Source organism: Camelina sativa, chromosome 20 (genome assembly GCF_030686135.1).
Source record: "Camelina sativa cultivar CO46 ecotype springtype chromosome 20, ASM3068613v1".
Lineage (NCBI taxonomy): Eukaryota > Viridiplantae > Streptophyta > Magnoliopsida > Brassicales > Brassicaceae > Camelina > Camelina sativa.
In genome coordinates, this window is record NC_141899.1 from 25,581,431 (window position 1) to 25,608,893 (window position 27,463).

The 27,463-nt window shown below is 40.5% G+C and overlaps 1 non-coding gene across 1 annotated transcript; it reads right to left on the reverse strand.

Annotated features, from left to right (window-relative positions):
* Positions 1–18,267: 18,267 nt before the first annotated feature.
* Positions 18,268–18,374, reverse strand: LOC147919349 (small nucleolar RNA R71). Its single transcript, XR_015594229.1, has one exon. It is a non-coding gene; the product is annotated as a small nucleolar RNA R71 (small nucleolar RNA).
* Positions 18,375–27,463: the final 9,089 nt, after the last annotated feature.

Consider the following 27,463-nt stretch of genomic DNA (forward strand, 5'->3'; position numbering starts at 1 on the left):
TTTCTTCAAGACAAGTAAAAAAAAAAAACAATCCTAATTTTCTCTATCAACTCAAAAACTCAAATCACAAAGTCAGATCCTCTTACAAAGAAGGAACTTGCCTAGTAAAACCAAAACTCAAACGCTAAAAATCTTTCTGTAAAAGAAAAGAAAGATCATGATGAGCTAGCTTTTTTTTTTACCGCGAAAACACCATACTTTATTACACTAGATCGAATAGGTTAGCCTCATGAGCCAACCACTCTTGAATCTGCGAGCTTACATGGGAAAAAATAGTACCTCGTACTCGAGCGGATGAGATACTTATGTATAGGGGTTATAGAGGTGAGATCTTTTTCCATACCTAAAATGTATAGGGGTTATAGAGGTGAGATCTTTTTCCATACGAATTAAGAAAAAACAGAAAAAAAAAAAAGATAAGCTCATGAACAAGAAATCTCCCGGAAATGAAGGGTTAAAAGCAGATTATTCTTTCTCACTAGAAGATGAATAAACAAAAAGATTTGTAAGAACAATAAAACAATAAAGCAAAGCTTCGAGAGAGGTGGGAGAAGAGAGAGTGAAGTGGAGTTTGAGTGTTGAGAGATGGTATTGGTTGTCATAGTTATAGGGTCCGAATGGTTACCATGGATTTAGTAATGCAGAACAAACAATTTGATAGTGCGGTACGGTTCAACTGCGGTATGTGCGAGATAAATGTATTTGTGGGACAAGTGCGGTTACTCCAAAATAAGTAGTACAAAATAATGTTTGATTGGTGAAAAAATAATTTGCGGTACGAAATTCATATTAATTAAAATAGAGATTATTTGTAAATTATATATATTCTACAAAGATACTAAAAAAAATTGGTGGGAAAAATATTCAACAAACTTGTTATTTGTTAATCGAAATTTTTGTTAGAGAAAAAAATTATCAATTTTTTTTTTTACAACATAAGCACAAAATAGGAAATAAATATACTAAGAGAATTTGTTGTTTTGAATATTTTTGATAAAGAAAATCTTCTTTCTATATTATTTTCCTTTTTGCAAACATTTTCTTTCTATTAATAAGGCTTCATACCATATAACCAATATTATACACGCCGTTTCTTATTGCCATATAAATACTGGTTGTTTTAAAAAAATGAAAATATGAAAAAATATGGCACGTGTTTCTTAGAAGTTAAAACCTAGTTGTGGTTCTTCTTATCTCTTATTGAAGCTTGAAACGTATATCTCAGCAAATACAATGCAACTTTTCCCAAAGTCTTGTCCGTGAACAAATTTAGGAGTGTTCCCCAATCAACCGAGAACTTACTCTGAAGAAGTTTATTCATGAGACTTGTCCAGATCTCTTGTGAATATGGACAAATGAAGATGTTGAGATTGGTATATCTGATTCAATTCAGAGTTGATGATGGTTTGGTTCTAAACCGGAGATTAATGAGTTGATTTTGGTGGTTGTCTCTGGTTTGTGAAATTGTTGATTAAACCAGAGAGGAGAAGGTCAGAGTAAAGTCTCTAACTGCAGTGGAGGGTTTTGCTTATATACTGAAACGTTGCATTTCGTAAGCGTGAGTCTTCTTCTTTGATCTCATCATGTTTTGATCTTTCATCTTCTGTTATCGAGAAAGAGAGAGGTTGTTAGAGAGAGAGATCCACCATTGTTGTAAAGCTCGGTTCTGAGCTGTAACCTTTTCTCATATAATGAATTTGCCGGATTGATTCGGCCCCAGACGTAGGTATAATCACATCGATTGCACTGAACTGGGTTAACAATTGTGTCTCGCGTTCTTGTTCTTTACATTATTAAGTTCTTGAGCTAAATTCAATAAGGCTTAGAGAAGTGTTCCGAGTTGCTTTCAGGTGTGAATCTTAACAAAGTGGTATCATAGCATAGGTTCTTCTCTTAGATCCAATCGATCGCGGTGGCGACGACGCGAGTTCAGATTAAGATGTTCAATGGTGATAGCGACTTCTCGCTATGGAAGATTTGGATTTTGGTACAGCTTGGGGTTCTTGGTTGAAAGAACATTCTCACTGATTTCAAGCTGACCAAGACGGTTCCGTTAACAATGGAAGAGGAAAAGAAGATAGCCACTGAAGAATCATCGGACTCCTCACTATCGTAGACTAAAGAGATCCTAGATCCAGTCAAGATCGATCAATCGCAACAAGCTTTGACACTAATCATAAATCATGTTGGAGACAAGGTTCTGCAAAAGGTAAATCATTGTGAGACGGCTGCAGAGATGTGCGCTTTGCTCAATAAGTTATACATGGAAACCTCTTTGCCAAATAGAATATATGTGCAGTTGAACTTTTATTCTTTCAAGATGATTGATGCTCAGACTATAGATCAGAATGTAGACGACTTCTTGAAGATTGTTGCAGAGTTAGGGAGCTTGGAGATTCAGGTTACTGAAGAGGTTCAAGCGATATTGTTGTTAAATTCCTTGCCAGCCAGCTACAGTCAGCTTAAGCATACGCTTAAGTATGATAATAAGAGTCTGTCACTTCAGGATGTGATTTCTTCAGCTAAGTCTCTAGAGAGCGAGCTTGCTGAATCGAAAGAGTCTGAGAAAGGATCGTCTGCAGCGCTGTACACAACTAAAAGAGGAAGACCTCAGACTAGAGGCCAACAGAATGGTTCTAAGGGAAGAGGTAGTAGCAGGTCGAACGCCATAACAAAAGTCACTTGTTGGTTCTGCAAGAAGGAAGGACATGTTAAGAAGGACTGTTATGCCAGGAAGCGGAAGTTTGAAAGTGAGGGTCAGAACGAAGCTGGAGTTATAACAGAAAAGTTGATATTCTCGGAGGCTCTGAGTGTCAACAATCAGTTGGTCAGAGACTTGTGGATTCTGGATTCTGGGTGTACATCTCACATGACATCTAGGAGAGATTGGTTCTGTATTTTTCAAGAGAATGGAGAAACAACCATTCTGCTGGGTGACAATCGAGCTGTGGTATCACAGGGAATAGGTTCTATTCGTGTTAACATGCAAGGAGGTTCAATTTGTTAGGATTTAAGCGGAAGAGATTGAAAAAGAAGAGAGTTGTCGGCAAAGAGAATGAGATAAAAGTTATATTCCATTAGTATATCTTACAAAGGTTTACAAAAGTCTATTTATACTAAGAGAAACTAGGGCTACACCCTTTACAGCCGATCGCATAAGAGATAAAGAAAGAGAATTGGTTCTTCCCAAGAGTGAAAGCGACCCGTGACTCCTCTCTCTCTTCTTCTCTAACGGCTACAGGGAGGATCTAGAACCTTCTCATGGGCTTTAATGCAACCAGGCCTCCTCACTACTCCATATATAGAGCATAATTGTACGGACGCTCTTAGCATAGTTGTACGGACGACCAATACTTATTCGGACTAGCATGATCACTTGTCAATACTCCCCCTCAAGCTTAGCCAGGTGAAGCGGCTAGGCTTGGAACCCATGAGAGATCACCTCATTAAAAACCTTAACATAGAAAACCACATGGGACAAAACTATGCTAAGGAAAAGAGTGTGATCTCCATAGGTTAGAAGAGTTTCTCATGGATGTGTTGGATCTACTAGTCCAAGCTTGCTGGAAATGTATTCGCAAATCTGAGGACTAGTAGCTTTGGTGAAAATGTCCGCCAGTTGGTCTTTGCTTGGAGTGTAACACGGCAAGACTACACCTTCTTCAATCTTTTCTCGCACTTTATGGCAATCTACCTCAATGTGCTTAGTCCTTTCATGGAAGACCGAGTTGGTTGCTATGTGAATCGCTGCCTTATTGTCACAGTGCATAGTGATTGGTTGATCAGTCTCCACTCCAAGATTCTTGAGGAGGCCTTTGAGCCATGTGAGCTCGTTGGTTAGCTTCTTCATAGCCCTATATTCCGACTCGGTATTTGATTGAGATACAACCTTCTGTTTCTTTGACTTCCATGTTACTAGGTTGCCTCCAACAAATGTGCAATACCCTGTTGTAGAACTCCTATCAATTGTATCACCCGCATAGTCCGCGTCACAGTAACCAACAAGTTTAGTGTTATCATTCTTTCCCATCCAAATGCCTCGCCCTGGACTGCCCTTGAGATAACATAGGATCCGCTCGAGTGTTTGCCAGTCAAAGTTCGTTGGAGCCTTCATGTGTTGGCTAACTTGGTTCACCGCATAGCATATGTCCGGCCTCGTGATCGTGAGATAGATAAGTTTGCCCACCAACCTACAGTAGCGTCCCACATCTTCATATGGCTTGTGCGACTTGTTAACTGGAGCACCGGGTGTTGGCTTCTCCCCCTTTCGCTTGACCTGGTAACCTTCCTCAAGTGGCGTCGACACCGGTTTGGCTCCCATCTTACCTGTCTCATGTAAAAGGTCAAGTGTATACTTCCTTTGAGAAAGAAACAATCCCTCCAGAGAGCGAGAGATTTCTATCCCAAGGAAGTATTTAAGTTCACCCAAATCTTTAATATCAAAGGTAGAGTTAAGAAGAGCCTTAGTGGTACAAATACCCTCCTTATCATCACCGGTGATAATAATGTCATCGACATAGACGAGAACGACGACTCGGCCACCGTTGGTGCAGAGAGTGAACAGCGTATGATCAGCCTCAGAGCGCTTGAAACCATTCGTGCGTAGGGTAGAGCTGAGCTTGTGGTACCACGCCCTTGGAGATTGCTTGAGACCGTAGATCGCCTTGTGGAGCCGGAGAACTTTACCCGGAGCAAAAATGTGCTCTAAACCCGGTGGAGGATGCATGTAGACTTCCTCGGTCAGCTCACCCTGAAGAAAGGCGTTCTTGACGTCCATTTGACAGAGCTTCCAAGAGAGGTTAGTGGCCAAGGACAAGACGGCCCGGACTGTATGGAGTTTGGCCACCGGAGCAAAGGTGTCCGTATAGTCAAGTCCATAGGTTTGAGTGAAGCCGCATGCAACCAAGCGGGCTTTGTAGCGCTCGATCTCTCTAGTGCTAAGATATTTAATAGTGAATACCCACTTGGAGCTGACAGCCTTTTTACCTTTAGGGAGATCATCCTCTTCCCAAGTTCGATTCCGGATCATAGCCGCCGTTTCATCGTCCACCGCATCAAGCCACTCCTTATATTGCTTAGCTTCCTCGTAGGTTTGAGGAACAAAGTGCTCATCAAGCTTTCCAAGGAAGGCAGCGTGATCCGAGGAGTTAAGGTCAAGAGAACACACGGCCTGAAAAGGGTGGGCGACAGCCTGATTGTTGTAGTAGACTCGTTGATTCTTTAACCTTTCACTACGCCGAGGTTGTTTTAAACGTTCACTGTGCCGAAGTGGTGGTGGAGATGGTGTGGGCTGGCCTGTCTCAGTTGTACTATCGTCAGGTGATAGATCAGGTTGTGTAGTCAAGGCTCCTCCGGATTGTGTCTCTCTTGGCTCTTGAATAGTGTCCTCCAAACGGGAAGGAGAAGCATCATGAGTTCCCGGAGGTTCCGGTAATATTTTAGGCCCATCGGAGGGTGGTTTTGGTAGAGACGCCTCGGGATATGGTGATTTGGTGACGCCCAAATGGTCAAGGAGGAACCGCAAGTTGGCTGCCCGGTCAGTATTGGATTGAGATAAGTGTTTTAGGCCTTCCTAGTCCTTCTTATCATAATACCCTTGTTGTTCAAGAAACTTCACATCTCTAGAGATTAGTGTGCGGCCAGTGATCGGATCGTAACACTTGTACCCCTTCTGACTTGTTGAGTAGCCAATGAACATACTTCTAGTGCGTTTGGCCTCAAGTTTATTCCTTCGTTCTCCGGGCACTAAAACAAAACAAACACACCCGAACACGCGTAAGTGATCAAGAGAAGGTTTAACTTTGTTTAGTACCTCATAGGGTGATATGTCATTTAAGACATTTGTTGGTGTCCGATTGATCAAGTAGCACGGCGTCATGACCGCATCCCCCCAAAACCTCTTAGTGACATTCGTATGAAACATCATTGACCGAGCCACCTCCATCAAATGTCGATTCTTCCTCTCGGCCACTCCATTTTGTTGAGGCGTGTATGGACAACTAGTCTGTTGGAGGATTTCATGCTTAGCTAGGTGCTCTTTGAGTTTGTGGCTTGTATAGTCACCTCCATTATCCGATCTTAGTACCTTTATTTTTGCATTAAATTGATTAGTAACATAATTCTGAAAATTGACAAAGGCATCATAGACTCTATCTTTAGATGGTAACAAGGTAAGCCAAGTATATTTAGATTTCTCATCAATAAAGGTAACATAATACTTGTTATTATCCCTAGATAGGCATGGAGATGTCCACACATCAGAATGTACTAAATCAAAACAATGTTCATAAATAGTACTTGATTTACGGAAAATAGTCTTGCAATGTTTACCAAGGATACAAGACTCACAAGTGGAGTTATCAAACGAAACATTAGGCAACATTAATTCAAACGCACGAGAGTGAGGATGGCCTAATCTAGCATGCCACACATCACTTAAACTACTACTAAGATTTGAAGCAAAAGAAAAGGAATTAGAAGGACTTGAAGCTTTCTCTAGGACATAGAGATCTCCTCTACCATCTCCTTCTCCAAGGACATTTCCACTCTCAATATCCTGAAAATGTACACTATTAGGTCCAAAAATCGCATAACAATTCAAATCTTTAGTAGCTTTCTTTACCGATAAGAGATTCGAAGTAAATGAAGGCATAAAGAAGGCTTTAGATCTTTTATCAAACAATTTTAGTTCTCCTATTCCTTTAACCTGTACTCGATCTCCATTAGCTATAATAACATTACCTAGTGCCGGTTTTATGTTGTGTATAAGACTAGGATTACTAATCATATGGTGAGAAGCACCCGAGTCAACAACAAGCGAAGTACTAGGTTTTGAAGCAAAGAAAGTGGTACCGGAGTACTTTAGTGCGGCAATGGACTTGATGAGGGCCTCTAGGTCCGATTTCCTCACCAGGTCTCCAAGGGAAGCTGCCATGGCCGTGGCTGCTGCGTCTCCTTGATTCGCTGCTCCGGTGCCTTTACCGCTTGGTCCTCCTTGCGATAGGTTAGCCTTGAACTTTGCCGGCTTGAGATGTGGGTGAAGGATCCAATATTTGTCTTTCAGATGGCCCCTCTTCTTACAATGGTCACATACCATCGTTTTCCGGTCCTCATGCTTGTACACTCCCTTGTTAGCTGTAGCCAAGTCCTCCTTACCGCTAAACACGCCTAGCGATCCTTGCTCCTTTTGAACTTGAGAACACACATCTTCAAGGGTCAGAAGCTTGTCACCACGGAGGATGTGCTTGATAAGGTCGTTGAAAGCCGGATTCAGAGTGAGAAGGAGACCAAAGACTTTGTCTTGTTCCTTTCTCTCGTTGAGGATGGCCGTATCTATGGTGCTTGGCTGAAGCATCTCTAGTTCGGCCCAAAGAGACCTAAACTTGCCGAAGTGTTTTGTGAACTCCAAGTCTTCTTGGTGAAGACAGTTGATAGCCTTTTTGACTTCAAACACCCTGGTCAAGTTAGTCACGTTCCCATATACGTTCGCAAGTGTCTCCCATAGTTCCTTGGCCGTCTCACAGTAAGAGTATGCTTCAAGGATTGGTGCATCAAGCGAATTCTGAAGAATGGCAAGCACGGTCTGATCTTCTTGGAACCATTTGATTTTCTTCTCGAGTTCAGCCTCCTTGTCTTCTTCCTTTTCTTCTTTACCATCGTTCTTGGTGGCTTTCTTGGGGAACTGGTTCGTTTCAACGTGAATCCATAGTCCCCGGCCACTCAACGCGGTCTTTGTGGTTCTTTTCCACAACAAATAGTTGGCCCCCTTTAAGACCACCGAAGTAACAATAGGTTTGGTAGTGTCCATGAGCAAGATTTGCGAGAGATATAGAGAAAAAGGACTAAGTATGTCGAGTAGCAAGTATAAAACAAGAGTATACCGAGAATAGAGAAAAAGAATGAGAAGATAATAGAGTATAAAGAAGAATAAGAGTAGGTTTAGAGAATCAAAGATCGAAAAATTCTCTGATACCATGTTGGGATTTAAGCGGAAGAGATTGAAAAAGAAAAGAGTTGTCGGCAAAAAGAATGAGATAAAAGTTATATTCCATTAGTATATCTTACAAAGGTTTACAAAATTCTATTTATACTAAGAGAAACTAAGGCTACACCCTTTTACAGCCGATCGCATAAGAGATAAGGAAAGAGAATTGGTTCTTCCCAAGAGTGAAAGCGACCTCTCCTTGTTTCCTTAAACAAAGCACAACCCGTGACTCCTCTCTCTCTTCTTCTCTAACGGCTACAAGGAGGATCTCAAACCTTCTCATGGGCATTAATGCAACCAGGCCTCCTCACTAGTCCATATATTCGTAGATGACTCGGCCTTATACCATAATTGTACGGACGCCCTTAGCATAGTTGTACGGACGACCAATACTTGTTCGGACTAGCATGATTACTTGTCAATATAATTAAGGTGTTGAACAATGTTAAATATGTTCCAGACTTGAGAAGGAATCTGATTTCAACGGGTACTCTTGACAAATTGGGATATAAGCATGAAGGTGGAGACGGCAAAGTGAGATATTTCAAGAATGGGAAAACAGCTTTGTCAGGGAGTTTGAACAATGGTCTGTATATTTTGAATGGTGACACTGTTATTAGCGAGAATTGCAACACTGAGAATGTGAAAGATAGCACTGTGTTGTGGCATAGCAGGCTTGGAAATTTGAGTCATAACAGTATGAAAGTGTTAACCGAGAAAGGGCTATTACAGAAGAAAGATGTCACTGACGTGGAGTTTTGTGAGCATTGTGTAATGGGAAAGTCCAAGAAGTTGAGCTTCAATGTGGGTAGACACGATACTGAGGATGCATTGGGATATGTTCATGCGGATTTGTGGGGTTCACCGAATGTGACACCTTCACTCTCAGGTAAACAGTATTTCCTGTCTATCATTGATGATAAGACTCACAAGGTATGGCTCATGTTTTTCAAGATGAAGGACGAAACATTCGATCGGTTTTGTGAGTGGAAAGAGTTAGTTGAGAATCAGATTGGTAAGAAGGTAAAGGACCTCAGAACAGACAATGGATTGGAGTTTTGCAATTTGAAGTTTGATGGATATTGTAAGAATCATGGTATTGAGAGACATCAAACTTGCACTTACACTCCAGCGCAAAACGGAGTTGCAGAGAGGATGAATCGAACACTTATGGAGAAGGTAAGATGTTTGTTAAATGAGTCTGGGTTAGAAGAACGTTGATGGGCTGAAGCAGAAGCCACTGCTGCCTATCTTGTAAATAGGTCACCTGCATCTGCTATTGATCACAATGTACCCGAAGAGCTGTGGCTAAATAAGAAGCCGGGTTATAAACACTTGAGAAGATTTGGCTCTGTCGCCTATGTGCATCAAGATCAGGGAAAGCTCAAGCCTAGAGCATTGAAAGGAGTGTTTCTAGGCTATCCACAAGGCACAAAAGGCTAGAAGGTATGGTTACTTGAAGAATCAAAGTGTGTGATTAGTCGAAATGTTGTATTTCACGAAGAGGTGTTGTATAAGGATCTCTTCGAAAAGGATGGTGAAGATAAGGCAGCAGATGTCAAGAAGGATGATAAGACTTTGACGGAGATTAAGAAGGAAGATAGATTGGTTGGAGAGAGTTCTAATGGAGGTGGACCTGCTATAGTTGATGAGAGTGATACGAAGTCAGAGTACTTTGAGCCTGAAGGTGAAGTTAAGGCTCCAAGGAGTTCTCCAAGTCTCAGGAACTATCAGTTAGCTAGAGACCGGGTAAGAAGGGAAATCAAGGCTCCACTGAAGTTCTCTGATTACTCGCAGTTTGCTTTTGTGCTTATGACTGCATAAGAGGTCATATGCGAAGATCATCAGTGTTATCATGAAGCAAAAGAGGTCAAGTACAGTAAAGAATGGGATGCGGGTATGGATGAAGAAATGAGTTCATTAAAGAAGAATGAGACCTTTGATGTAGTGGATAGACCTGCTGATCAGAAGGTTATTAGTCGTAGATGGCTTTCTAAAAAGAAGTCAGACATTCCAGGGGTAGAACCTGAGAGGTTTAAGGCAAGGTTAGTGGCTAGAGGCTTCACACAGAGGATAGGAATTGACTATAAAGAGGTATTTGCGCCTGTAGTGAAGCACATATCAATCAGGACTTTAGTGTCATTAGTGGTTCAAGATGACTTAGAACTGGAGCAGATGGATGTCAAGACAGCATTTCTGCATGGAGAACTTGATAAACCGATAAACATGGAACAGCCTGAAGGTTATGAGGTAGATCCAGGAAAAGATTAAGTTTGTTTGTTGAAGAAATCTCTTTACGGTTTAAAACAGGCTCCTAGGCAGTGGAATAAGAAGTTTAATGCATTCATGATGAAACAAGAGTTCAACCGGAGTGAGCATGACTCTTGTGTGTATGCAAAAGAGGTAAATCCTGGTGAAATCATATACTTGCTACTTTATGTAGAAGATATGTTATTAGCTGCTAAGAGCAAGGAAGAGATAGGTAGGTTGAAAGAAGCATTGAGCCTATAGTTTGAGATGAAGGATATGGGACCTGCAAGTAGGATTCTGGGAATTGATATAATTTGGAATCGAGAAGAAGGGGTTCTATATTTGTCTCAGTCCGGTTATTTGCAGAAGGTATTGAGTCGGTTTAACATGAGTAAGGCTCATGAGGTAGACACTCCGGTTGGAACGCATATCAAGTTGGCATCTGTGAAAAATGATCGAGAGTGTGTTGATTTGAAAAAGGTTCCATACGAAAGTGCCATTGGAAGTATCATGTACTTAATGGTGGGTACAAGACCTGACATAGCTCAGGCTATTGGTTTGTTGAGTAGATTTATGAAGAAACCTGGGAAGATTCATTTGGAAGCAGTGAAGTGGTTGCTGAGATATCTTTAAAGGCTCTAGTGATTTGAATTTGGTTTTCACAAAAGGAAACAAGCTAGAGATTCAAGGATTCAGTGACTTAGACTATGCTGGTGATTTAGATCGGAAAAGGTCCACCAGTGGTTATGTTTTTACAGTTGGTGGGAATACTGTCAGCTGGAAGTCAAGTTTGCAGTCGGTTGTGACCTTGTCAAGCACAGAGGCTGAGTATATTGCACTCACATAAGCGGTTAAAGAAGCCTTATGGCTCAAGGGGCTTCTGAAGGACATGGGTTATGAAGAAGAGAAGGTCACGGTCTAGTGTGATTCACAGTCTGCAATATGTCTATCAAAGAATAACATGTTTCATGAGAGAACGAAACATATTGCAACTAAGTACAACTTCATCAGAGACATTTTTGAGTCTGGAGAGGTTGAGGTTCTGAAGATTCATACGTCGAGGAATCCTGCGGATATGCTTACAAAAGGTATTCCAGTCAAGAAGTTTGACGCAGCTTTAGATTTTCTAAAGCTGATCAAGTGAGGTGAAGTGTTATCTCAGCTGAAGGTTAAATCCAAGTAAGTGCAAGTTCATTGTTTTGAGAAAAAAAGGGAATTGAATCAAGGTGGAGTGTTGAGATTGGTATATCTGATTCAACTCAGAGTTGATGATGGTTTGGTTCTAAACCTGAGATTAATGAGTTAATTTTGGTGGTTGTCTCTGGTTTGTGAAATTGTTGATTAAACCAGAGAGGAGAAGATCAGAGTAAAGTCTCTAACTGCAGTGGAGGGTTTTGCGTATATACTGAAACGTTGCGTTTCGTAAGAGTGAGTCTTCTTCTTTGATCTCATCATGTTTTGATCTTTCATCTGCTGTTATCGAGAGAGAGAGAGGTTGTTAGAGAGAGAGAGATCCACCATTATTGTAAAGCTCGGTTCTGAGCTGTAACCTTTTCTCATATAGTAAATTTGCCAGATTGATTCGGCCCCAGACGTAGGTGTAATCACATCGATTGCACTGAACTGGGTTAACAACTGTGTCTCGCGTTCTTGTCCTTTACATTACTAAGTTCTTGAGCTAAATTCGATTAGGCTTAGAGAAGTGTTCCGAGCTGCTTTCAAGTGCGAATCCTAACAGAAGAAAATGTGGTCTCGTGTTTCATATGGATCCTGGCAGAGAGTACAAGTAGAATCAACTCCTGCGGTCCACTGCAACATTATGTCCCCGATCATGAGCCTATTCAAATTGGCAAGCCAACTAACCAGCGAGTACTTTGGTGTGGCTTGGAAGAACCAGATCCCTGTCCACCACACCTTCATCTGCCTGCTTGACGAATAGCTTCCCATGTTTCTTTTGTACTAAAGTCAGTCTGAAATGGACCTCCTTTACCTTTCCACTACACAACATCTTGTTTGGCTACTAGCCAGCGGTTGCGTGTGTTCTCAAGCAATGTTTCCATCTGATTTAGATAATCAATTCGGTGCCTTCGCTTCCTTTGGTGTACGGCTTCATCCACTGTGGCCTGTAACCCTATCCCCATGTCTATACATCCCCACTAACCTGCAATGTCAATCAAACAGCCCAGTTCCGACCAATTATCATGCCAAAATGAGACATTGTTCCCACTTTGTATCTCATATATGACAAAACCTGATGCGAAAACCTGATACTTTAGTAACTTTCACCACATCCATGAACCTAGAGTGGTGTTATCCTTTATAGCCCAAAAAAAACCCTTGCAAAGCAAGTAAACTCAAAGCCATTGTACCCAGAGGGAGTTTGCTGATAGAACTCTCCATATGAGCTTTAGGCAGCTAACCTTGTTAGCCTCTTTCAAAGAGCGAATGTCAAAGCCACCTTCTGCCTTAGGTAGGCAAACATCAGTCCACGAAATTTTGGCTTTTTTGTGTTTAATGCAGGTCCTCACCACAAAAAAAAAAAAGCTGAATACAAACTATCAAACTCCTTTAGACAAGAGACATCCATAAATTGGTAAAGACTGTGAACTACTTAACTAATGAGTTGCAGGCATCCCACAAAAAAACAAATGTCGTGCCGTCCAGCTTCTTATTCTCTCACAGATTCGCTCAAGAAGTAGTGTGTAATCATTTGTTGTCATTCTCTTATTAGACATCCACAAAAAACATTTTTATTTGACATGGATCTTCGACTTTCTTTGTTCATATAAGAATTCTCCGATTAGAGATTGATATCGATTCTAGGATTGGTTTCTCTATCACGTTGAATCTCTAATTCTTTAAACACATCTCTCTTCATTGATGTTGGTTTGGATTTAAGACACAAAATCTCTGTTGATTGTTTTTAGTTTTTGTAGACTGATTCTTTTTTTCTCCAGATGCTAGAGACATAAGGTGAGAGTTAAAAAAATTGCTGAAATTTTTGTTTTTTGTATTAATTTGGGTGATTTTAGCGAGTGTTCTGAATTTTTATTAAGAACATGAGGGATCTGTGAATACCGGATATATTGTTTCTTGTGTGGGTGAATGACCGACGTTAAGCTTAAAAATAACTGACGTTAGTCGCTTTCTTTTGAAGTTGAGAGATTGGTGTTTCATATAGTTTATTCGTTATAGGCGTTTTATATGTTCAAGTAAGCATGGAAAAGCCGCTTTATTATCGTCAATTTTCTACAAAAACCACTATTACCATCAATACGTAAAACACATGGATCCACTAAGGTTCTCGAAAACGTCAAAAACATTAGGAGCTAAAGCAAAAAAGTAAATCGATTATTTGGTTGACAATGATATTTCTGACGCATGAAGCTCTCCTTCTCCTCTTTTTAGATTTGGATTTCGTATCTAACCTATGATACATGATCTTATCAGTTATCACCATTGCTTTCGTTGATTTTACACCTACTCAATCGTATACATGTATGGGATGTGCATGTGCAACGTTAATGATGACGTATGCCGTATAGTGATTTAGTTGTATAACTAAGAAAATGAGACTGGCCAAGTTGAGTTATCCAATTACTGTGAATTTTTATATTTAAAAGGATTTGGATATATGTTTTCATTTTTTCTAACATTATCTCCGATGATTTTCCCTATTTTGTTCTCTATTATAAAAATAAAAAATAAAGATGAGTTTTGTCGCTCATACTATTTATGTTGACCTTGTAATTAATATATAACTAACTTTTGAATGTGCATACCTTTTTATGTAATTCAGAAGTAATACTAAAAGTTTTCTAAAGTCAAAGACTCTCTTAAGACAAAAAGAAAACCATGTTAAATTTTGAATTTCCGTAACCAATTCTGTTCAAACCCATGTGGCAGGACTTACCTTCGGACCACGAAAATTTCCTAATATATTACAGGTTTCCAATAAACAGTTTGTCAAGGGTAAAATCGAAATGCTTAAAGTTTACTGTACATACAAATCAAAAACAACAGTTTCTAACAATACCAAAAATAGAAAAGGACATATTTACGTTGACTATAGATTCAACATCTATACTAATAAAAGTAGGAGCTATAAGTTTCTTAAGGCGTCCACATGGGATTTAAAACAACCAATAGGGATTAAACATGTCACCAATTAACATTTTTTAAAATTTCCAGAATTTGTATATTCAGATTTTTTAAATAACCAATCGGGATCAGACATCTCAATACTTAATATTTTTGAAATTATGTAAAATTTCTATATTAAAATTTATAAATAAGTGTATGTACAACGTCCCACATCAGCTAAAAAAATTTAAACAATGGCTGAGAACGATTATAAATAAGACTAATATTCTTCCAACTATGAATGAGAAGGAAGTTTGATTTATCAGGCGTCCAAATTTAAAAATATTATAATTATCTATACTAATAAAAGTTGGAGCTACAAGCTATTTAAGCCGTCCACATAGGATTTTAAACAACCTATCGGGATTCGACATGTCACTGATTAACATTTTTTAAAAGTTTAAAATATTAAAAATATTTAAACTCTATCAAAAGTTTAAGTATCATTTATCTCTTTTTGTGCTTTACATCTCTTATGAACTATAAAACATGTTTTTGTGTATGACTTTATAGGTGATTTGATATTGTTTCAGTATTTTTTTTTAATTTTTGGGTCTAAGGAAGAAGGATTGACGTCGCAAGACCTTGATTTGATGTTGTTTGAGTTAATTTTTGAGGTTTAAAGAAAAAGGATCGACGACAAACACAATTTTATTAGCTATACATGTATTCATATTACTTTCTCTGCAAGTAATTTGCAATTTTGTAGTATTAAAGATTTTGGTTCAAGAAGTTTGAATACATGTGGATCTAAAACCGAATAAGTATACAAGTGAAAGTATCAATAATTGAGTGCATGTGGTGACTATGCTGATCCATGAAATTTTATGAAAAAATAGGCAATGATTTTTGTCTTGGAGTTTGATGAGTTAACAAGTTTTTTGGTAGTCTAAAAAAATGGTTTTAAATGATTATTCAGTGGAAGAATGTGAGGAAACTGATGGGAAGAGGAAGAAGAAGAGTATAACGAAGAACCGGACGGTAAAAGTAATGATGACAATTATCATGAAACTTTAACAATGAAAATAACAAGAAAGAATAGGAATAGTAAGAAAACAGTGGAAAAAAACACGAAGACATAGATGGTGGCGGTCAATTAAAACATGATTAATTCATGATTCTAAAATTTTCGTTTGTCTGATGGTCAAAGAAATGGTTTAGGATATGCAAGGTCACCTGTTTGAATGTTCGATCCGTCTTGCCTGGATGTCCAGTTAAATTCATGATTTTTTGATCAAATTTAATTTTTTTACACAACTGATTTATATATATTTTTAAAAATTGTGTATCTGAAATAAAAGTTTTGCTTTAATAGTAATTTAAATTTTCTATAAGATAATATTTTATAACTGTCGTCAATCATATATAACTTTCACCAAAATATATCAAATAAACCCACATGTAGCGTGGATTCAAAACCTAGTTCTAGTGAAAAAAATTTCATTATAAGAAAAAATTGCATTATATTATTGAACCTTAGCTCATGGTTTTTTTCTTCCACAACTCTTTTTTTTTTTTTTGGAAAGAGTCTTCGACAACCGACACTAGTAGTAGTGTTACTAGTGTAGTTGATATGTCTATATTTTGCCTCTCCTTAGCATATATTTATCATGCATTTAGCTAGGATAACTCATTGGTTTGCATCATTTTCTAGTCCTTTCTATACACTTTGCATGTTTAGGTAGTTCTTGCATCATCCTTGCATACATTGTGCATTTCAGAGTATTTCAGGTATTTAGGAGACGTTGGAAGCGCATCGCTCGACTCATCCGCTGCACAACACTCCCGGAACCGTCTCTCGAGCCAATCTCACAACAGTTCCAGGAAGCGTCAACCGAGCCATCTCCAGGAAGCGTCAACCGAGACATCCGTTCAATCCTTTCCACTCGAGTGGGACTTAGCTTTCCAACGCCGTTTGTTTCAAGCCAATCGGAGGTGTGGTTCAAGAGTTATCATCGTTTTAGTGGATCCGTATACACCACAATCGAGCCATGCTCCCCTGCCACGCACTCCAGCTTGTTTGATCGAGCCATGCTCCCCCGCCACGTACTCCAGTTTGTCTGATTGAGCCATGCTCCCCCGCCACGCACTCCAGTATGCTTGATCGAGCCATGCTCCCCCACCACGCACATGTCGGGAAGAAAAACGTTTGGTTTCACACGCTTCAGGAGATTACCGAACCGACGCTTTACCTTGTCGTTTTAAGTTTTAGGGCTTTCCATGTTTTCACTATAAATATATTTTGTTAAGTCTTGGTTGAGATATCTTATCTTTTATCTTGTTTTGTTCTTAAGGTTTTACCTAGCCACCTAAAACGCTCTCACACTTTGTATCCCGATATCTTTGAACTTATTCAGTATTTTGATTCGATTTCTTCTACAAAGTTGTTCTTCACATTTTAATATATCTAAGAATGCTTGTTTCAATGTTTTCAAGGTTTGCATCCTTGACTTTGATTTTCGGATCTGAGTAGTTTGGTAGTTCTTGAGGATGGGATAGATTAGGTGGAGGATCTTAGGATGTAGGGTGTTGAAGCTTCATTTGTACGATTCCCTTCTGGACTAGAGTTAGAATTACTAGTTTTTCTCTGATCAATTGGAACTAGGTTCGAGACATTTCCACACCCAAAAGGTGTTTGATGAAATATCTGACCAACTAGTGCCAGAGAATTACGTTCCTAGCCTGAGAGATTAGTTGTCTAGGATGTTAGTTGACGTGAATGAACTTGTTTGTCATGCCTGCTCGACCACATTTCTCTAGCGAGAGCTAGGTATGGAAGTGGTTGACTATGAGTAGCTTTTGCCAAGAGATTGGATTAGCTAAGTTGTGATGTTCATTGTTTAGGGATAGTTTGCTTGTGGTATGTTAAACACTCTGTAGACTAGGATACTCCACTGACATCAATTACCCCATCCTTAGGACTTCTTTCTTTCTGATTTTTATTACATTCCTAGAACTGTTTCGTTTTTTCATGCTTAGAATCGTTTTCGGTTTCACTTATTCTTGTTTGGTACTTGTCATACATTTTCGTTTATGATTCTGTGACTCGTTTCCGTTTTGTATTTTGACCATTCTAGGATTGTTAGAAAAACACTCTTTTTGAATTGGCTTAACTTGTGACTTCTTGATTGCATCTTGAGTGATAGTAAAGATTCCCAATTGGATTGACACCTTAAGTATTACAACTGCATAAGGTTAATTGAACATGTTAGGACACACAAAAATCTTAGTATCCATTTGGCGCCGCTGCCATTTGGGATTCGTTTTGGTACATTTAAGATTACAAGTTTTGCAAGATTAAGTTCTGTTACACTTATCATTCTGGGTACTGACTTGTTTTGGTTGTCTGCTTGTTTGTCTTGCACCTCAGGTAACCTTGCATGCACACCAGATCAAGAGGGCATCAGAATCTCCTTACTGTGATCGATGAAATCAATTGGTTGCAACGCCCACGACAAGCTCATACTTCCAACGATCATCTCGTACCAGTCACTATGGAACAACAGAATGAACCACATCCGGGACCGCGAAACATTGGTGTTGGGGATGCACCGAACACTCATACTCAGCGTGCTGGAATCGTCCCTCCCGCCGTGTAGAACAACAACTTCAAAATCAAAAGTGGTCTGCTCTCCATGATTCAAGGAAACAAGTTCCACAGGTTGCCTATGGAGGATCCACTCGACCACTTGAACGAGTTCGACCGTCTGTGCAGTCTCACCACGATCAATGGCGTGAGTGAGAACGGTTACAAGTTGCGCCTCTTCCCATTCTCCCTGGGAGACAAGGCTCATCAATGGGAGAAAAACCTTCCCAAGGGATCAATCACCACCTGGGATGGTTGCAAGAAAGCGTTCTTGGCCAAGTTCTTCTCCAACTCCAGAACAACACGTCTCAGGAATGAGATTTCTAGCTTTACTCAGAAGAGCTTAGAATCATTCTGTGAAGCCTGGGAGCGTTTCAAGGGTTACCACAGCCAGTATCAACACCATGGTTTCAGCAACGAGTCACTGCTGAGCACTCTCTACCGTGGTGTACTACCAAAGATACGTATGTTGTTTGACTCTGCTTCTAACGGTAATGTCTTGAACAAAGACGTTGAGGAAGGATGGCAACTGGTTGAGAATCTCGCTCAGTCTGACGGCAACTACAATGAGGACTACGACCGCACAGTTTGCGGCAACGCTAGATCTGAGGAGAAGTAAAAGAAAGACCTCAAGAATATCAATGAGAAGCTTGACCGTATCTTACTAGGCCAGCAGAGGAGCGTCCACTTTGCATCTGAGGATGACCCTTTCCAAATTCCAGATGGGGAGGGCGAGCAGACTGAGGAGATCAGCTATGTTCAGAATCAGGGTGGATACAATAAAGGTTACAACCCCTACAAGACGAACACCAATTTTTCTTACCGAAGTACCAATGTTGCTAATCTACAAGATCAGGTGTACCCGCCTCAACAACAACAGCAAGGTCAACAAAAACCTTTTGTGCCTTACAATCCGGGATTCGCTCCAAAATAACATTTCCAGCAGGGTTACCAAGCTCCCTCAGGACCACCACCAGGATTCCGTCCTCAACCAGTTCAGCCTACTCCAGCCCCAGATCAAGAAATGAAGCAGATGATGCAACAACTTCTTCAGGGTCAAGCTAGCGGTTCCATGGAAACTGCAAAGAAGTTCGATGACCTAAGACAGAGGATCTGAACGTCAAATTTGAAGCTTTCAATTCGAAGATAAGGTATATGGAAGGCCAATCTGCTTCTACTTCTACCCCAAAGTCTGGCCAATTCCCAGGGATAGCTGTTCAGAACCCCAAGGAGTTTGCAAATGCAATTACACTGAGAAGTGGAAAATTAGATGGAGAGGGTTTTGTTCAGGATGACGTTCAGATGGAGAACCCAGTCGAAGCAGTCAAAGATCCAATCGAGCCAGTGAAGCAGTCCGAACTTGAAGCTATTAAGGAACCTGTTGTGCCTGATGACAAACCCGCGAGATTCATCCCTCCACCGTACAAGCCTCCTCTACCATTTCTAGTGAGGTTTAAGAAGCAGCTTACTGAGAAGTACAAAGCCTTGTTTGAAAAACAAGTTAAGGACAAATGCCATTGCTGGATGCATTCGCACTTGTTCGTCACTACCAGAAATTCCTCAAGAATTTAGTGATGGAGAGATCAAAAGAAGTTCAAGGCATGGTGGTACTATGTCTTGAGTGTAGTGCAATTATCCAGAAGAAGATTGTACCCAAGAAGCTCAAAGATCTGGGATCATTCAATCTACCTTGCTCCTTTGGACCTATGTCTTTTGATAGGTGTTTATGTGATCTTGGCGCTTCAGTTAATCTGATGCCATTCTCTGTGGCTAAGAGGTTGGGGTTCACAAGGTTTAAAGGTTGCGACATCTCCCTCATCCTTGCAGATAGATCAGTGAGACTTCCACATGGTATTTTAGAGGACTTACCTGTCAGAATCAGAGACGTGGAAGTGCCAACCGACTTTGTGGTTCTAGAGATGGATAAAGAACCAAAAGATCCGCTGATCTTAGGAAGACCGTTGCTAGCGACTGCTGGAGCCATCATTGATGTCAGAAATGGCAAGATTGATCTTAATCTGGAAGATGACTTCATTATGAAGTTCGACATCAAGGATACTTTGAAGAAGCCAACAATAGGAGGACAAGTCTTCTACATTGAAGAGATGGGTAAGTTGGCCGATGAGTTATTGGAGGAATTAGCTAAGGAGGATCATCTCAACACTGCTTTGAACAAGTTTGGAGATGAACGGTTCCTGCATGAGGAGACCAGTTGTTACAAGAATATGCTAGACTCCCACAGAGAAACGGACGAACCAGAGGAGTTTGAGCAGCTGTTTGACGCATAAGAGGTATGTGCGGTTGAGGCAGAAACTTCAAAACGCGAGATCTCCGTCTCGGCAGACGTCAACACCAGACTAGAATCACTGCTCGAACCGCACTCGGCCGTGACCGCTCCTGACTCCCATGCTGATGACTGGTCGGAACTGAAGGCTCCAAAAGTAGAACTCAAAATTCTCCTATCTGGACTCAGGTACGTTTTTCTGGGAACCAATTCTACTTATCCTGTCATTGTGAATGCTAGGTTGAGTGATGATGAATTGGGGATGCTAGTAACTGAGCTTAAGAAGTATAAAAAGGCTATAGGTTATTCTTTAGATGATATCAAAGGAATTTCACCTAGTCTATGCACGCATAGGATTAATCTTGAGAATGAATCTTATGCTAGTATTGAACCCCAAAGAAGATTGAACCCTAATCTGAAAGAAGTAGTAAAGAAAGAAATCCTAAAAATGCTTGATGCTGGAGTTATCTATCCTATCTCTGATAGTACTTGGGTATCTCCAGTGCATTGTGTACCTAAGAAAGGAGGAATAACTGTAATCCAAAACGAAAAATATGAGTTAATCCCAACTAGGACCATTACAGGACATAGGATGTGCATTGATTATAGGAAGTTGAATGTTGTGTCTAGGAAAGATCATTTTCCTCTGCCTTTCATTGATCAAATGTTGGAGAGACTAGCTAGTCATCCTTATTACTGTTTCCTTGATGGGTATAGTGGATTCTTCCAAATCCCTATCCACCCAAATGATCAGGAAAAGACAACATTTACTTGTCCTTATGGCACTTTTGCCTACAGACGCATGCCATTTGGTTTGTGCAATGCTCATGCCACCTTTCAAAGGTGCATGACATCGATTTTCTCGGATTTGATTGAGGAGTCAGTGGAAGTGTTTATGGACGACTTCTCTGTATACGGTTCCACTTTCTCCTCCTGTTTGTTAAATATGTGCAGGGTATTGACGCGATGTGAGGAGACGAACCTGGTGCTGAACTGGGAGAAATGCCATTTCATGGTTGAAGAATGGATCGTTCTGGGACACAAGATTTCTAAAACAGGAATTAAGGTTGACAAGGCAAAGATTGAGGTCATGGTTCAGCTTCAACCGCCTAAGACAGTGAAGGACATCAGAAGTTTTCTGGGACATGTTGGGTTTTACAGGAGATTCATCAAGGACTTCTCAAAAATTGCAAGACCTTTGACAAGGTTGTTGTGCAAGGAGGTTGAGTTCGAATTTGATGCAGCATGTTGGGAAGCTTTTAGCAAGATCAAGGAGGCCTTGGTTTCGGCACCCATAGTACAAGCTCCGAATTAGGATCATCTGTTTGAGATCATGTGTGATGCTTCAGACTTTGCAGTTGGAGCATATCTGGGACAGCGTATTGACAAGAAGCTTCATGTCATATACTACGCGAGTCGCACCTTGGACGAGACTCAGGGGAGGTACGCCACCACAGAGAAGGAACTCCTAGCAGTTGTGTTTGCATTCGAAAAATTCAGGAGTTACCTTGTGGGTTCGAAGGTCATAGTGTATACCGACCATGCTGCTCTGAGACACATTTACTCGAAGAAGGATACTAAGCCAAGACTGTTGAGATGGATCCTGCTTCTTCAGGAGTATGACATGGAGATTGTCGACAAGAAAGGCATAGAAAACAGAGTTGCGGACCACTTGTCAAGAATGAGGATTGAAGATGCTGTTCCAATAGTTGACTCAATGCCTGAGGAACAACTTCTGGTCGCCCAGGTTTGTGAGCAGATGCATGACACAGGGGTTGAGAACCTCAAAATCACTTGTATGGCGATCACTTCTGAGACTGCACCATGGTATGCAGATGTCGTGAATTTCAAGGTTTGTGGAGAAGTTCCTGATGACATTGATCCCTACAGGAAGAAAAAGTTTTTCAGGGAGGTCAACCACTACTTCTGGGATGAGCCATATCTTTACAAATTAGGTTCAGATGATCTATTCAGAAGATGCATAGCAGAAGGGGAAGTGTAGGGAGTGCTTGAACACTGCCACGGTTCCACCTATGGAGGCCATTTCGCCATATTCAAGACAGCTCAGAAGGTTCTCCAAGCAGGTCTCTGGTCGCCAACCTTGTTCAAGGACGCTCACGGTTTCATCACCAAGTGTGATGCTTGTCAGAGGATGGGCAACATCACAAGGAGGAACGAGATTCCCCAGAATCCGATCCTGGAAGTAGAGATATTTTATGTTTGGGGTATAGACTTCATGGGTCCTTTCAACCCTCCATGAAATGGCAATATCTATATTCTGGTGGCAGTTGATTACGTTTCTAAGTGGGTTGAAGCCATTGCCAGTCCCACTAACGATCACAAAGTTGTTCTGAAGCTGTTCAATAGTATAATTTTTCCAAGGTATGGGATACCCAGAGTAGTGATCAGTGATGGTGGTACTCATTTTGTCAACAAGGTGTTTGAGAGTATGCTGAGAAAGTATGGGGTCAAGCACAAGGTGTCTACTGCGTATCACCCTCAAACCAGCGGACAGGTTGAAGTCTCAAATAAGCAGATCAAAAGTATCTTGTCAAGGATTGTTGGGGTTTCGAAGAAAGATTGGTCTGTAAAGTTAGATGAGACTCTCTGGGCGTACAGGACAGCTTTCAAAACGCCCATAGGAAGAACACCATTCAAGTTGGTATATGGTAAAGCATGTCATCTCCCTGTGGAGGTTGAGTACAAGGCGCTTTGGGCTATTAAGTTGCTGAACTTGGATATTGATACAGCCCAGGCCAAGAGGAACCTTGATCTACATGAGTTGGAAGAAATCAGACTTGATGCCTACGAGAGTGCAAAGATTTACAAGGAAAAAACAAAGAATTTTCATGATAAGAAAATTGTTGTCAAGGAGCTCAAGGCTGGAGATCAGGTGTTGCTTTTCAACTCTAAACTTAAGTTATTTCCTGGAAAGCTTAAGTCTAGGTGGTCTGGACCTTTTGACGTCAAGGAAGTTCTGCCATTCACTCTTTTGAACAAGGATGGTAGCGAATTCACTGTAAATGATCAGAGAGTCAAGAAATATCTAGCTGATCAAGTACGACCAGAGGGGTCTTCTGTGCTCCTCTATGAACCCCAAAAAGCATAAAAAACTGAAAAGTCAAGCTAGGGACTTTAAACAAGCTCACTTGGGAGGAAGTCCCAAAGGTATCACTGTAGATATTTTTTAGGATCCTTGTGATTTTGATTTTTGTTTTTAGTTTTCTGGTGTTCAGGAATCTGCAGAAGGGAGTATGGGCATCAAAAAAAAAAGTGAAAGTACAAGTCAAAAGAAGGCGCTGCGACGCGACATAGAGAGTTCAACCACCACCGTGCATTCTCAACCATCATCGACTCGAGGAAGATTCAACCGACGGCGTGGAATCAGACTCGACCCATCCCGAGAGGTTCATCACTCTGCACTCGTTCGAGCCACGACTCCGGTGTCACGCTCAAGCCAATCTCACTCCGCACACGCTCCAACTACCACGCTCGAGCCACACACAAAGTCTCCATCGAGCCAACTCGTCAGAGAACACTCTCTCCGGTTCGCTCCCCAGCACGTCAATCTTCATATGTGTCACGGGAGCGTCTGCCTTTACCCGCTCCTTCATGCCACTCGTCACATGAGTCCAGGGAGAGAAGGAGACACGGTTTGCGAGGTTCCAGAGCCTCTTCTAGTCATCGATCAGCACGTCGTTCTACAGCTCGAGATGAGCATGAGGTTGAGGTTGAGCAGCGAGTTGAAGCTAAGGGTGATCATCAGGGTATGCACGGGGTTGAGCAACAAATCGAACATCAAGGTGATTATCAGCCTACGGAGGTTGTTGTATTGGTATCAGACCATGATGAGTCCAGAGTCGATGACATGCAGTGTGACGAGCAGTCGAACATGTATCAGAACACGCAAGCGGTTGAGCAGTAAGTCGACCAACCAGCTGAAGTCACTCCTGCGGATCCCGAACAAGGTGAAGGACAAAGTCAATATAACGCTCCTCCCTGGGCGAGCTCCGACTCCTTCATTTACTATTGAGGTACTCCTACCTTTCCTTTGTATATACCATTTCATTCATCCATTGTTTGTGTTGTGATTCTTCAATCCTCCTGCAAATTTTTCTTACACAAGAGATGTGTAATTTAAGTTTGGGGGAGGGTTTGAGATGATGTATCTGATGTCGTGTTTTGTGATTCTTATTTCAAATTTTTGCATCATATCATGTTTGAGTCTGCATCCATCTATTTGCATAGAAAAACCATAAAAATTTGAAATTTTTTTGAAAATTTCCACAAAAACAGAGTGTTCATATTAGGATTGAATCTAGGTTTATTCATATAGGGTTGTTGCATTTAGCATAAGGGTTGATGATGATTGTAACCTTGTTAGCATGCTGGATTCAATAGAATAGGATCAAGGCCCTTGTTCTTAGTTCTTTGATGCTTGTTGATTGAACTTGAAAATTTAAGATTAAAGCATGTTTTGAATTGATATCATTCCCTATCTACCTGAACCTAATCCTGACTTGCAATTATCCTGTTATGCATTGATGTTGAACTCATGGATACCATATACATACTTGGATTGTCTTTCACATTTTTACCACCCTTTTCAATCCAAGTAGCTGATTCCCATCTTTGGAACAGTTCCCCGCACCCTTAACCAACCGTTCTTTCAAGCCAATTGTATTCTTGAGTGTCAGGCCTTTTTTCGAGTTGAGCTTGTTAGAAAGTGTTAGGTTCTAACCGACAAGAGTAGGATCCTGTGTAGTTCTAGTTCGCGTTATCCGGACTAGTAGCACTAGGTGAGAACTCGATTTTGGGTATTGGGTATGGATTTGTGCAGAAAAGTGAAGAGCAAAAAGAAAGTAAAGGTTAGAAAGTCTTTAGGAGGGGGATGTGTTTTCAAGGTTTACAAGTCTAGTAAAGGATTTGGGTTGAGCACAATAATGAGTTATTGGTTCTGGGCATAAAACGAAAAGATTAGACAAAGAAAAGAAAGTAAAATGTTTAAGATGTCTAGATTCCTTAGAAGAAAAGAAAAAGAACCTTACTAATAATAAAGATTTCTCAATCCACTAGAATGATAAGAAGTGAACTCCTCCTAAGAACAAGTGTAAAGAATGAAAGAATGGGCTTTAGATAATGTTTTTGTTGAAGGGTAGGACCAACTTCGGTTTGGAATGTTCTTTGGGTAGACAGGGCGCTGCTCTTGTATGTATCACTTGGTTTCAACCTTTAGCCTTCTCTTAAGCTCAAATCCTTTTCGTGAGAGAACCTTGTTCTGAATTGATAAAACCATTTGAGAAGGAGACCATCTAAGTCTCTAACCTTTTACCCTAGCCAAATGAGTTCAATGACATTGCTTAGCTTGATCCACGGTTCTTTGTTAATGAATGTTAAAGGGAATGATTGATAGGATTGCATGTGTAGAAAATATATAGAGTTCCTTCACCATGCATCATAGAACTAAAAACAAAGACCTTGAATCTAACTATTTTATTTAGCATGTTTTAGGTTCTGAGACCCCATCTTCACACATCTCTTCCATACTCTGTTCTTGATTGTTTGATTGAGGGCAAGCAAAGAGTAAGTTTGGGGGAGTTGATATGTCTATATTTTTCCTCTCCTTAGCATATATTTATCATGCATTTAGTTAGGATAACTCATTGGTTTGCATCATCTTCTAGTCCTTTCTATACACTTTGCATGTTTAGGTAGTTCTTGCATCATCGTTGCATACATTGTGCATTTTGGAGTATTTCAGGTATTTAGGAGACGTTGGAAGCGCATCGCTCGACTCAGCCGCTGCACAACACTCCCGGAACCGTCTCTCGAGCCAATCTCACAACACTTCCAGGAAGCGTCAACCGAGCCATCTCTGGGAAGCGTCAACCGAGCCATCCGTTCAAGCCGTTCCACTCGAATGGGATTTAGCTTTCGACGTCTTCACCAAAGTTGTAGGGAATTGAGTTATCTTTCCAACTCCGTTTATTTCAAGCCAATCGGAGGTGTGGTTCAAGAGTTATCATCGTTTTAGTGGATGCGTATACACCACGATCGAGCTATGCTCCCCTGCCACGCACTCCAGCTTGTTTGATCGAGCCATGCTCCCCTGCCACGCACTCCAGCTTGTCTGATCGAGCCATGCTCCCCCGCCATGCACTCCAGCTTGTTTGATCGAGTCATGCTCCCCCGCCACGCACTCCAGCTTGTTTGATCGAGCCATGCTCCCCTGCCACGCACATGTCGGGAAGAAAAATGTTTGGTTTCACACTCTTCAGGAGATTACCGAACCGACGCTTTACCTTATCGTTTTAAGTTTTAGGGCTTTCCATATTTTCACTATAAATACACTTTGTTAAGTCTTGGTTGAGACATCTTATCTTTTATCTCGTTTTGTTCTTAACGTTTTACCTAGCCACCTAAAACGCTCTCACACTTTGTATCCTGATATCTTTGAACTTATTCAGTATTTTGATTCGATTTCTTCTATAAAGTTGTTCTTCACATTTTAATCTATCTAAGAATGCTTGTTTCAATGTTTTCTAGGTTTGCATCCTTGACTATGATTTTTTTATCTGAGTAGTGTGGTAGTTCTTGAGGATGTGATAGATTAGGTGGAGGATCTTAGAATGTAGGGTGTTTAAGTTTGATTTGTATGATCCCCTTCTTGACTAGAGTTAGAATTACTAGTTTTTCTCTGATTAATTGGAACTAGGTTCGAGACGTTTCCACACCCAAAAGGTGTTTGATGAAATGTCTGACCAACTAGTGCCAGAAACTTACGTTCCTACCCTAAAATATATAAAAACTGTTTGAAACAAGATTTTATATGGTGGTGAATGATGATGAATGTATGCAATGGTGGTATGAATGGAATGATGGATGGGTGTTTCAATTCCCCTTATGCTGTTGCAGTATAAGAGGTATCAATCCTAAATGAGTGTTTGTGAACAATTAAGATGTGCATATGAATCTAAGTTAAGACAAATGTAAGATTGTTTGTCACTAACAATCCTAAGATGGAAATGTAAAGATGTAGAAAGTAAACTATAAGAACTAAGAACTAAATGCAAATGAAACTGATTGATTGCAACAGTAATGAAGAAAGAACAAAAATAGAAACTACTACTAATGAACTAATGCAAGACAATTAATGAACTGAAAACTAAATGAATGCAACTAGAATGAGACAGGAATGAAACAGGACAATCACAAA